This window comes from Neolamprologus multifasciatus, chromosome 14, assembly GCF_963576455.1.
Source record: "Neolamprologus multifasciatus chromosome 14, fNeoMul1.2, whole genome shotgun sequence".
NCBI classification, from domain to species: Eukaryota; Metazoa; Chordata; class Actinopteri; order Cichliformes; family Cichlidae; genus Neolamprologus; species Neolamprologus multifasciatus.
The window spans coordinates 27,916,422-27,929,435 of record NC_140452.1 but is presented as its reverse complement, the minus strand read 5'-3'; the positions used below and the strand labels follow the sequence as shown (position 1 = coordinate 27,929,435).

General features: G+C 40.8%; 1 long non-coding RNA gene across 1 annotated transcript in view; it reads right to left on the bottom strand.

Annotated features, from left to right (window-relative positions):
* Positions 1-719: 719 nt before the first annotated feature.
* Positions 720-13,014, bottom strand: part of LOC146504235 (uncharacterized) — a 180,973-nt gene continuing 168,678 nt past the window's right edge. Inside the window, exon 2 of the long non-coding RNA XR_014868646.1 lies at positions 720-1,651. This is a non-coding gene — a long non-coding RNA (uncharacterized LOC146504235). The remainder of the gene's footprint in view (positions 1,652-13,014) is intronic.

Genomic DNA, 13,014 nt, shown 5'->3' with positions numbered 1-13,014 from the left:
AAACACTATATCGGATTCATATCGGTATCGGCAGATATCCAAATTTATGATATCGGTATCGGTATCGGACATAAAAAAGTGGTATCGTGCCATCTCTAGATAAGATCTTTGGGTTGCCTGGTCCGGAGGTGATGGTAGTTCAGCATCGTTGTGCCTCTTGGTATTGCAGCACCATTCAGATGTGTAGTGATTTTGGTGAAATTCAGGGGGGGGTGACATATGTGTTGAATACTTTTGAATTTCACCCAAAACACCCTTCTTTTAAAAAAATTAAATATGTCATTTTGCATCTCACTCTCCTACCTGTGTGATCTGAGTCTGTGTGCGTTCGCGTGTGTGCGCACTGCGTGGTGACGCGTGGTGGCGCGTGCATGTGTGCCCCGGTCCCAGCTCCTTTCAGCATGGCCGGAGGTAAGTCACTGCCACGTTGCTCTCAGCTAATTAAAGTTTGTTCAGATCCCAAGCTGCAATGTGAATACAGCCGAACCGCCGCGTTTTTGTTTGTCGTTAAAAGACTCGTTCAGGATAAGTTTTGTGGAGGACAGAGTTTGCTAATATACGTTTTTAATGAGTTTTAGCCGAGAATGCCTCGGCCTTCTCGTTTGGCTCTCAGCGGAGGCGGTCGCACTTTTTCTCCTCTCCTCCTTACCCTTATCTTCCCTGCTTAGCCTCTCTGTCCTTGTCTGTCTCATGTGCATTACTTTTTCCCTGGAACAGTCTCTCACTGTCGTTCTCTAAAACCTAAAAGAGAATTATGGATTTGATCAACTGGTCTCTGAATGCTATTGACACCCTCTTCTCAACGAGAAGTCTGGGCTCGGGAGAGCCCGAGTGCCCCGGAGGGACTTTCCCTGCCGGTTACACGATGGACGGGTGGCAGAAATGGAGGCTCGTGTGCCTGGCGGGACTGTCGATCGAGGACGCTGAAGATATTTACCTATTCGGAACCATGATAACGGGGTTCTTGCTGATCGGAGCTGGCATGGCCCTGACTTATCGGAGAAATAAGAGAGCGGAACCGGCTGTTCAAACCCCCCAAAAGCTGCCCGCTGGAATTGAAGCGACGGGACGAGTCGCGACCTCTCACAACGAACGCAGCATGGTTAACACCTTGGAGACGCTTACGGCTTCTGTGAAGGCTCAAAACAACACCATTGAGCGTATGGTGGGATACATCAGAGAGGGCCCTGCTCAAAATGACAACCTTGAGCGAAAGTTGGATTACATCACAGAACGGATCACTGCAGTTGTGAGGTCTCAGAATCAAAAGAATGATAACACCACGGATCAGAAGTTTGATACCATCATGGGGAGGCTCGCGGCTCTCCAACGGGAGATAGAGAGACCAGCATCAGAGTGTTAAAGATCAGCTTTGAAAAAATCTCAATAAATCAACAAATTCGGGATCAAAATGCAGACACCACCACGGCGCCAGCTGCACAGGCCCAAGGCTGAAGCCGGACAAACACTCCCTGATAACGACTGTGATTTGACTATTCTCCCCATCCCTGCAAGGCCACCTGGATTGGCTGGAGGACTGTTTACTTAGCCTGATAGGGCAAAGGACACTGTCTCAGCTGAACTATGGACACGCATACACACACACTTACACTGATAAGCACTCACTCATCTCCCCTTCCCTTTCCAACGCCTTCGATGCTTGTTACCTCCTGGGAACACGAGGCGGGTCTGGGCCCGTGCTGGCGAGTCGGCGCAGTGGCAGGATGTCTGCTGTGTTGCCTGGGATTACTCCTCATCCCCCCACTCCCACCCTGTGGCTTGTTATGTCTTCATAATGTTGTGCTGTGAACATTCATGTGCTTTTTTTGTGCAGAGGAGTTTTTTTTGTTTCCTGTTCTCGTGCTGTCCTACCATGGAAGCACAGCATGAGTAGGGGTCTCTTTTTTTCCTCTTGTACCTTCCCATTGTGTGTACATTTCAGTGTTTTTTTTCCGTAACTGCCGATCTCCGACTTGTAACCCCCATGTAATGTCTGTGTTATGTGTGTAAGGTCGGGGGGGGTGTCTCATTTCACTGCGGGGCAACCTGTATGTGACAAATAAAATCTGAATCTGAATCTGAATCTGAATCAGAATGCAGCTGAAATGCTAGCATGCTAAGTTAGCCTGATTGCTAGAGGCTTGTGAGCGTATTCGCTGCAGTTTTTTTTAACAGCATGCACTCTTTTTTTTTTCCTTCGCCAGGAGAGGTGTACTGGCAGGCGCGTGACACACACAGAACAGACACTTATTTCTGTGTTGCAGGTATGGAGATGTTCTTATGTTTTGGAGATGCAGTCTTTCATTCATTGTTTTTATAAGTACAGTGTTGTATTGCCTGTTAGATGGCGATTATTTATATAATTGTACTAAAGTATAATGTTTGAACTGTAAGCACTAGAATATTGGGTCCTGGTTATTGAATTGTATTTATCTGACTGTTTATTTGTTTTTTAATTATTTTGTTTATTGTTCTTATAAGTTGTTTTTGATGATTTTTCAGTGACATATTATTTTTTGTGCTTTTTGTTTTTGAGAGCTTAAGTTAATGTTTTAAAACAATTTGTTGTATTTGATTTATTATATTATTGTAGTGTTAATGAAGCTGCAGGCACAGCTCCTTTCAGCATGGCTGGAGGAGAGGTGTACTGGCAGTCGCGTGACACACACAGATCAGACACTTATTTCTGTGTTGCAGATGTGCAGTAAAGAGCCAAAAACCCATTACTGTCTCCTGCCTCTTACTTTCACGCCAGAACACAACGCAATGACGGGCGTAACACTTGAATGGGTTACACTGATCACATCTGAACATCTGACCTGCCAGCAGATTGCACTGCTCAGTCTGTGTACTCAACCTGACGTGGAAAAATCACAGAGGAGACAGTGTCGACTTTGACTGTCCGTCCAGTGAACTACCAGAGCCCCTGACTCAAACAGACACTCCTCTAAAGAGTCCTCATTTATTAAGTACAAACCCCAACATTACTGGTAACTGGAGTATTCTCCCATTTCAGTGCAGCTAGCCAACAATAAACAACAACTTACTGCTTAAGACAGTGAAATCCTGTTTTTTTTTTTGATTTTTTACATAAAACTAATTGATGCAGGCAGGGACAGTACAGAAGTGACCTCCCCTATCTAATTTTTAGCTTCAGTTCCTTATTTCCATGGAGTTATCAGTTCTGTCACTAGCTAGCTAACATAAAATGATGTAAGTCTGTAACTAACCAACCAACCTAGTGATGTCATATTATGTAATGACAAAGATGGGGTATACTCTAAAAACTTTAAACAGTTATTTCATAAATCCAGCTTCAGTGACCATTTTAATTCTGTGTCAGTTTCTTTAGAGTAGGGCTCCATAGTGTAAAGTAGCCTTAGCCCTAATACATGTATTTTCCCAGCTCATACATTACACTACATACACAGTTTATAAAAATCTAATGAGACTTTAAAAACCAGAAATTCAAAACCTTAAATTATCAGATTAGTTCCTGAGATCAATCAAAAAAGGATTTAGAGAAATGTTCAACTTCTGAAACACACGTTCATTCATACATATTTGCTGGAAGCTCCTTTACTATCAATCACTTCAATATTCTAATTTTTTGAAACGTACTTGTAGCTACATAAAGTCAGGCTGTATAAAATTTAATGTGGACATATATTTTGCTTCCCAAGCTCCATTTATGGAATACATTGCACGGTGTCAGAAATCCAACACTCTCATTCAGTGATCCAACAGTTCACAGGTCTGGACTCTCATTGAGTTAGTCATATGGCACATGGAAGTCAGTCGCTATTAGTTATTCTCAACAGCTGAAGTTCATCATCTAGAACATCTCACCTTCACTGGATCACACAAGCCTTTCATTTCATGCACACTCTTAACTACAGAGACCTAAAAGAGTGACTAAACACTGCAAAATCAGCATGACAAGAGAAAGCTGCTGATTCTACAGGTGTTGTGTTTTATTACAGCTTAATAGTAACATAGAACAATGTGTCAAAACACGATCCACTGTTCATGCTCCACTATTTAAGCTTAAGAATAAGCTGTAAGCTGTTCTGTTACAGCTTAATAGTATGCTGGAACAGTACATCAAAAAAATTGGGCCTAGAACTAGCATCTCCTCTTATACTTAAAACTTGTGATTTTAAGTATTATGATTACATTACAATAGTAGAAACCTTCAGTTAAGGAACTGTAATTTTGATGTTTGAGTAGTTGTAATGCTGCCACAGCTGCATTATTGCTTTATTTCAACATTTATGTTAAAAACAAAAACTACAACAACAAATCTTCATCATAAGTTAGCCTGAGTGCACGGACAGTGAGGGCATTCCATTTTAAGTGGTGTTTTATTAGGATTGTTCCGAAAAACGTTTACATGTATGAGTCATGTGCAAGCATGTTGGTAAATATACAGCCAGTGCACCTGTATAATTGTGTATTTAAAGATCTCTGTGTATATATAAATAACCACTATGGAAAGCTCTCATATGTTCACATTTCATTTGGATTGTCTATGTTCCCTTGGCAACAGGTGAAGGGGATTAAGAAGTACTCTATGTCTGGTCTTAGAGGTCAAGAATAGCTCTCTGTCATTTTCTCTTTCTGTCTGACATATACAGACACATGCACACACACACACACACACACACACACACACACACACACACACACACAGGAATAGCATTTTTTCCTCTGTCACTTGCCCCTGTGCTCTCAGCTTAAAATGCAAAGCAGCAGGAGATTAAAAGCCATGGTCCTGGCTGTCCGTCTCAGACCGCCAGCACCACTGTTTGAAAACACATTTTGTGCAGTCGGTCTGAAGTCAATAGGGTTGCTCTGGAGATAAGGTAATAGGCAGACAGAGAAAGAGATGGTGAAAGAACGGGAGACGCAGACGAATAGCATGCTAAGAAAGAAACGGGGAAGTAAAGATAGTAGAGAGGTCATTGCACAATGTCTTCAACAAACTAGAACCCCTTAAAAAAGGCACTTAAGCTGTTTCTCAAACTGGCTTTTTCCATCAGCCTCCATCACTCCATTCACCATCCTCCTATCTCTAAGAAAACAAATGAGAATAACAAAGTTAAGTTGGGGGTACAGAACTGTTTTTTAACTGAAGCTTGTTCAAATTGAAAAACTAGGGATTTGTCAACAAAGTGTTTTTTTTGTTTTGTTTTTTTCAAATCCTGTTCTTTGGTGCAAGGAGGAACAGAATGAGCCAAAGTCCTACAGCAAGCCACTGGTATGGATATATTTGAGTGGCCTGAGGGCCCAACATTCTCCAGTGGGCCTGCTCAGTACCATGGACCCCGATTGGCATTTGCCATAGAATACCAGTAGTGGCAGGTCCACCACCACTGGAGCCCTGTTCTTCTCATAGATTAGAGCAGGGGTCCCCAATCCCAGTCCACGAGGGAAGGTGTCCCTGCAGGTTTTAGATGTGTCCTTGATCCATCACAGCTGATTTAAATGGCTAAATGACCTCCTCAACATGTCTTGAAGTTCTCCAGAGGCTTGGTAATGAATTAATCATGTGATTCAGGTGTGTTGAACCAGGGTGAGATCTAAAACCTGCAGGGACACCGGCCCTCGTGGACTGCGATTGGGGACCCCTGGATTAGAGCAAGTTCACCCCGACCACACGTGAAGGACATTAAGTGGTTGGACAAAGCCATGAGAAACATTATGCTTCCTGTAACACTATTCAGCATGACTGATTTGGTGGTGCTCTGGATGCTGTGGCTAGGGATATCCAGACCTCTACAGGCTAGGCAATGGCACTCTTACTGCCATTGTCAGACCCTACTCTGGTGCAGTAGATCATGGGGTTCCTCTTTGTGACATTTTGTGACATTGTGTTCTGAGCATCTGCTACTTGGGTACACCTTAGACTGCTCAGTGATGAATCCCCCCAACACACACTCGCACAAGCACAATATATAATTGACTTGCATTGGAATTGACTTTGGAATTGGAAATTAGTAATCACTGACTTGTTGGCTGCAATATGTTTCTGGACCCTTGGCCTTGCAAAAACATTGCTTTTTGTGCACCATGGCAACAATGAATTTTATGGCTTATTAGGTATGTGGGTGGGCTTGTCAGAGTGCAACCAGATTTCTTAGAGTAATTGACAGATTCAATTGCTCATGTGAAACATTGTGTTGGTGTAAACTGCAGACTTGTCAGCCCATGGGGCATTCTTCACCATGTTTACTCAAATGGAGTACACCCATTAATCATGGAGTACAGGGAGAAACATACCCAATACTAAGACATAGAGGTTAGATATAGAGTCCCCTTAAACATTTTCCAAAATATACACGGGACAATATAAACCATATTGCATCAGGTTTTTCCAGCTTAGGCAAAGAACATGATTAAAGTGTGAGAGACTGACATATTTAATAATCAAAGGTCTAATTACAGAATAGAGTTAGGTCTATACAAACTCTTGGACAATGATGCCTCTGTACACTGTCATATTTTCTGGTTTAACAGTCACAATGTGGTTGAAGTGGCTGAAGTGCAGAGTTTCATCTTTAATTCAAAAGTTTTAACTAAAGTATTGTATTGTAATGGACTGGATGACATGTTAACTTAGTCTGTGAGTTATTAATGTAATTTTGCTCAGAAGTGCCACTTAGGTCAAACAAAGTAAAACAAAAATTGTTACTTAGCAGCAATGGGATTCACTGAGCATTCTTGAATGTGTTAGGCTGCAAAGCCTGTCATTCATCTCTCTTACCTATGACAGAAAGTCTACAAGAGGCCACAGAGGTGGTTGGCTGAGAGCTGCAGGATGGTGGTTGAGAGTAACCATGGTTTGTGCGTGTGTGTCAGTGATGAGGAAGAGCATGTTTGGATAAGATTATCACAGGCAGTGGTTTTATTGTTTTGGCTATGGCCCACAGTTGTAAACTAGATATCTATTTTTGCTTGTGTACTGATCGACGGACACAATATTAAGGATATGCAATCATATATGTATTCATATTTAAAAAATTGAAAAACATTTTCTACTGGGTTCAGATGGCTATTAAAAATAAAACATTTCTTTGCCCTTGAGAAACTGTTTGGTTGCTTTTGCAGTATACTCTTATCCTTTTACATTATGAACCAAAATCCAGTCACTTTTGTAGTGATGAAAATTCCAGCTCTTTTCAAAGATTTGGCTCTTTTGGCTCAGCTTCCTTAGAAGAGCCAGTTCTGACAGGAACTAGAAAAAGAGAGAATATTTCTGCCATATTGGCTTCTCTGGCTCCTTTATAACTCCAGAATCAAATTTAAAATGCTTCATACAATGTCTTGAGTCCCAGTTTGGATTCAGGAAACAGGAAAACCTCTTTACTTTTAAGATAGGCCTGAATTGTTTATTTTTGAGTAAAGCATATAGTTAGGTCTGGATCACATGCTCCTTTCTCTCCATCACCCTTTACCACTACACTTGCTGTCTACAAAGTGTCTTTCTCTTTCCTTCTTTCACATAATGACTAGGGCCATCTTTAAGTATGACCCTAGTCTGCCTTTGCATGTGATTGGCCACATGGCGTGCCAACCATAATAATGATCAACCTCTGCCTGTAAGGACTCTCAGCAGAGCTGAACAGGAGCAACGGAAGATTTGTCTCTGATGGTAGTTCGGTCTTCTCGTTCGCTACAATGAATCCACTCTTAGGAGTGGCCTGTTAACCAACAACATATCACTACAGTTTTGCAACATTTCATGTGAGCAGAGAATATAGCCCTGTATACTTCAGACTTAATCCTGACACTTCTATCAGCCATGAATACTAGTGCAGAAAGTTCCTTCTCCATTCTTATTCCTATCATTCAGGTACAAGTTAAACTTGGTTTCCTCTGTCTGAAGATTTATTCATTATTTTTTTATTTTTTTTTTTTTAGAAGTGAGCAGGCTTTTTTGTTTTCTGGCAAAGTATGATCTGTTCTTAAGTGTAACTGTCACTGGGGGCCAAAGGTCTGTACAAAACTGGACTCATGTGCTGAACCAGGTGCAGAGATGGCTGAGTTAAATTCACACAAACTTTTATTTGGCACAAAAACACAGAGTTATACTTGGCAGGGGATTCGTGACAAGATAAGCTAGTGTGATGGGCTAAGGGTGGCAAGCTCAGGGTGTGGCTGGTTGCGTGTGGAGCTAGAGGTCTCACTGAAAAGAGAGAAAAAGGAGGTTAGTGGATGCATGGACTTGTCCAGGGAAGATTTTGAGTTTTTTGCGTGGCTTACTTTTGCAGGTAGAAAACTAGGCTTGGACCAAAACTAGGCTTGGTCCGAGTGATGACGATGATGCGCAAAGATGATGAGTGGATCTGAATTCCAGGGCTCCCTGTGAGCTATGGTGGCAGGAGAGCAGGCAGGTGAGTGTGGTGAGGATTTTCTTCCTGGAGATTGAAGCGTGGCGTAGATCAGGTGAGGGCTGTGACCAGTGTCCAAAAGGAGAGTTCCATTATATCGTGGAGTAGTGGTGTGATGAAGCTGTAGCACATGCAAATCAAGGTAAGTACACACCAGACTGAGCTACAGAGCAAGAAGAGTGAACCTGTTACCAACATTGGTAAGTTGACAAACTAGCAGTATAAAAAAAGACAGAGATGCTGGTCATAAATACCCTCTGACGATTGTCATGGTGTTTCAGGTGAGCTGTCCAGGTAAATGAATGGCACCTCAGGGGCAGACATGGGAGCAAAAGGAGCCATACAGGAAAATACCCAACAGTCCACACGTACCATGACAATAACCAGAGGTTTCCACCTTGTTTCAAACCATCTGTATTTACATCCATGAAGTTGTCACTTAACTGACAACTTTGAAAATTTGCGGTGTGTTGCTGCTAAGAATACTCTCCAGGTCTAGGTGTATCATTGTCAAACTTACTTCTAGCTCTAAACAAAACAATAAACAGTAACTTGAGAAACACATTTTGATTCTTCAAAACTATATGTCTGTGAAGGTTCTCAGTCATCCAGCTCATCTTTAAGTTTCTTGTTCAAGAAACTTAAAGGAGTCCAGACGCTTTTCTTTCCAAGCTCCTTAGACTTCAAAACTATATATTTACCTCCATGTGTAAATTTTCTCCATTAGTTTATGAGCAACTGGCTTTGGTTACATTTACTCTTGGCAGAAAGCAAGAGTAAATGTTGGCCCTCTTTGTCATGTCTTTGCTTTTGTCCCACCCCGGCCTCTTGCTGATATAAACCTTTTGCTTTACCAAGACAGCCTGTCGTTTTTTATGATGAAACCAGATGAGATTTAGAGAGGGATCTGAGAAGAGGCGGGAAGGGGGATGGATTTTTTTTTTCCTCTGACACCAGAGACGAGAACTACAACGTCCGATTGTCATTTCAGAGGAAAAACCTGAGGGGCGTCTAAGTTATGGACATGACAACAAATGCTGTTTTACTGCCCGTGATGCACTCTGTTTGTCCATTCTGAGCTATCTCTGTGATGATTCTGTCCCTGACGTCCTGGCTTGTGTCTTCAGTTGTCTACAAGTGGATTAAGTCTTTCTTTCTATTCTTTTTACTGGCAGTCCCTGTGTTTTTCAGGCTTCATTTTATTTTATTTTTTTCTTTACGTCAGTCTTTATGCCTGTCAGAAGCTTAAAAAATACACTTTAAATCCCCTGCTGTTGTTACTGACGAAAGATTCCCTAATAATCTGTTCAATGTTCAATTCCCTGGCTAAATGTGATTCATCTATCAATCTGTTGTTTTGAACTACCTTTGGCTCCCTTTGTATTCCTACGGTGGTACTAGTTTTAAATGTACTTTGAGCTGTAGAACTGGGTTTACAATTGTGGTTCCATTAAATGCTTTAGTTGGAACAGCATTTGGTTGTTGTTATGTATTGTCATTTAATGAGCTGTCCTCTGGCATATGAAATATTCCCGCTAATGATTCATCAGCAATCATCTCTCATATGGTCAAAAATAGTATAACAGTACAACACAAGGCTGATGAAGTGCAGGTCTATGTCTTATTCACAACATTTTAGGGGTTCATGAAGTGGAGGAGTGTTTACACATGTATACACACACACACACACACACACACACTTATACTGAAAGAGTTCTCTAAATTCTGTGCCTACTCAAAAGTGTATAATTAATTGAGGCTTTTGCATAGACGTGTTTGTCAGAGTTCTTAAACGGACTCAAGCGAAGATCAGGGATCCTTTGCAGAAGAAACCGTGCGTTTATTTACAGTGAAAACACCAAGTGAATGTATATACAATGTGCAGGAGGGGGGTTCAGGGCTCAAGGTCCCGTGGGGGAAAAGAATTACACTCCACTGTACTCTGCAGACTCACACGCTTCCACACACTCGTTTGTGGGGTTTTCAGGTTTGCAGGAACAGGTCCAGGAAAGATCTACACACAAGGAAGCTTCAGTTAGCAACAGACTCAAACAACAACTCATGGATTCAAGTTTTCAAGTAACAGGTTGACTGACACAGATTGCTCAACGATCCAGTGATGAGTAGCGTAGGACCACCGTCTTAAGTATGACTCAGGATTACTGGGGATCAGCAGCAGGTGTGGTGATTGAACACAGGTGTGTGGGCCAGGGGCAGGAGCCCGTAATGAGCACTGCCCCGACAGAGGAGAGAGGAGAGAGAGAGAGAGCAGAAAACAAATCAAAAAATGTCACCTAGCGCGGGGTCAGCCAGCGAGGCACAGGGACCATGACAGTGCTGGCCTCGGTTCTTTTCTTCAGAGTGTTTTTTTTTGTATCTCTTGTTTAAAATATATGATTCTAGTATCTGAGTATTGTTACACTGTATATTAAGCGATACAAACAGATCTTACGCCTCAGAATGCAACATCATATTTCATGTTGAAGTTTCACTTCATAACATTCTTAATTCAATTCAATGCTTCATTATGTTCAGTTTCACTTTTCACTTCACTCTTTTTAAGAACATTCTCTGTCATCTTCCATGTTTGATGTATTTACTGAAATAACAAGCTTATATAAATACCTGTTTCAATTTTTTATCAGCTCTTTGTCACACTCAGATTTGTTTTGTCATCATCATGATCTCATTGTACAAATGTTAATATTAGGCTCAACTAAAAAGCTGGAGTCCCACATTAAACCACATCTTGAGAAAGCCGCAGCAAGTATAGTATATACACATTAAAATATGTGTTTGTACAGAGACAGAGTAGCAGCTCATTTACTTTAAATTGCTTTACTTTTTGTGACTGTTTTATATTTAAAAGCCATAAATAGAGCACTCTTTATTGCTGTGTTGAGACGTGAGCCATACATCAGCAAAAAGGAAAAAAAAAAATGCAGATATTGCAAGTTCAGTTTTTATTTTATCAATTGTGCTTCAGCATTGTGATGTATTTCCTGCTTTAGAAAGTGATATGATTCAGACCTTGAAAAACAAAATTACCAAATGGTGTAAAAAATCTTGCTGGTATTTTTAAACATTTGAAACATTCTACTTTTGTAATGGCTTTTTCCAATATGCATGTCACAGTTTGGAAAGCTGTATAATGAACCAGTATTAGAGGCTTAGAGAAGAACCTTCAGATTTAACTCTTACTTTTCACTATTATGTTGTTGGTTCACTTCTACCTTGAGTACATCGTGGTAATTTATGCTTCACATCTAACCGAGATGACCAGTGGACACAAACTCCTCTGTCAACTGTCCCGTGAACTCCCTCAGGCCTCAGTACATGGATTGGAACTTTTTAGAGACCATCCAAAGTTTGTTGTAGTGACCCCTTGGGAAATAAGGGAGCAGATAAAAGTACCTATAAGGCCCAGCTGTATTCTTGTTTTTGTTTTGTTTTTTCCTATATGCTGAAAGCAAGTTTAAAACATTTTTATTCTTATGATGTTTAATATAAGGATATGAGCCTTAATATAAGGATATGATCCTTATATACAGTGCATATCTGACATGGGATGTGACATATCCTACCTCTACCGGGATAAGCATCAGTGAAGGACATGAATTTAACTTGAATGATTTGTAAACCTCCTTTTTCTATCACAGGTTTAAAATTGCACTAAAGTGGCATGTGGTTTCACTTCATGGGTTCACAGAATAGTGCCAAGTGATATAATTAGCCCACTTGTTGTGCATTCTTTAATAAACTTTCTCTTATTCTGTAGTGTGCTGGGACACGGATAAAGAAGCTGCAGCTACTGCTGCCTGCCAATTTAAGAGGAAGATGACTTTGCTAATAAAAAGTGCACTCTGAAATTTGGGCATGTCCAAAAGGGTGCAGAGCTGGGGTTACTTACATATCTGTCCTGAAAAATACAGGTGTGTGTAGTGCCAAAGCTGGGTCGAAGAGTATCTGAATCAAATTGGACCCATGGGCAATGCCCCCTTGTATTACAACCACATATCTATTTTTTAAATGAATAAATGTCATTACTGCTTTTTTGTATTGCAAACTGATTTAATTTACTCATGGATTAAACTGACTCTCGATTTTAGGACATACTATTTTTTTCCCAGTAAGGTAGTGCTTTCTCTTAATTAAGCCACCATGGAGCTAATGAAATATATATATATATATATATATATATATATATATATATATATATATATATGCAAACTGAACAACACTGTCTTAAACCATCGTTGCCCAGACCACATAATTAAAACCACTTCAGTTTGACAGTTCTCTACCCTGTTTTTCTGCTACTCATTATCCCTTGCATTTGTCCAAGTCTTTTTTGCGTCCCTACTAACTCAATTAGTCCAGAGGGTGGTGGGCTAAGCAGCTGGAAAGTTGAAGACAGTGTTCAGGTTGGAGGATTGTATTCCCGCAAAGGTGCCTTATGTCATTGATATATATAAAATAGTATTAGATCTTAAACCTGGAACCTGAAGCACTTTTTGTGGTATACCTGTAAATGCCATCCTGCCTTTTCAGGTCTTATTTTTTTCATTAGTTTTCTTTGAATGACTCTTCAGCTCATACAGTGCTCTGTTAAAAAAAAACC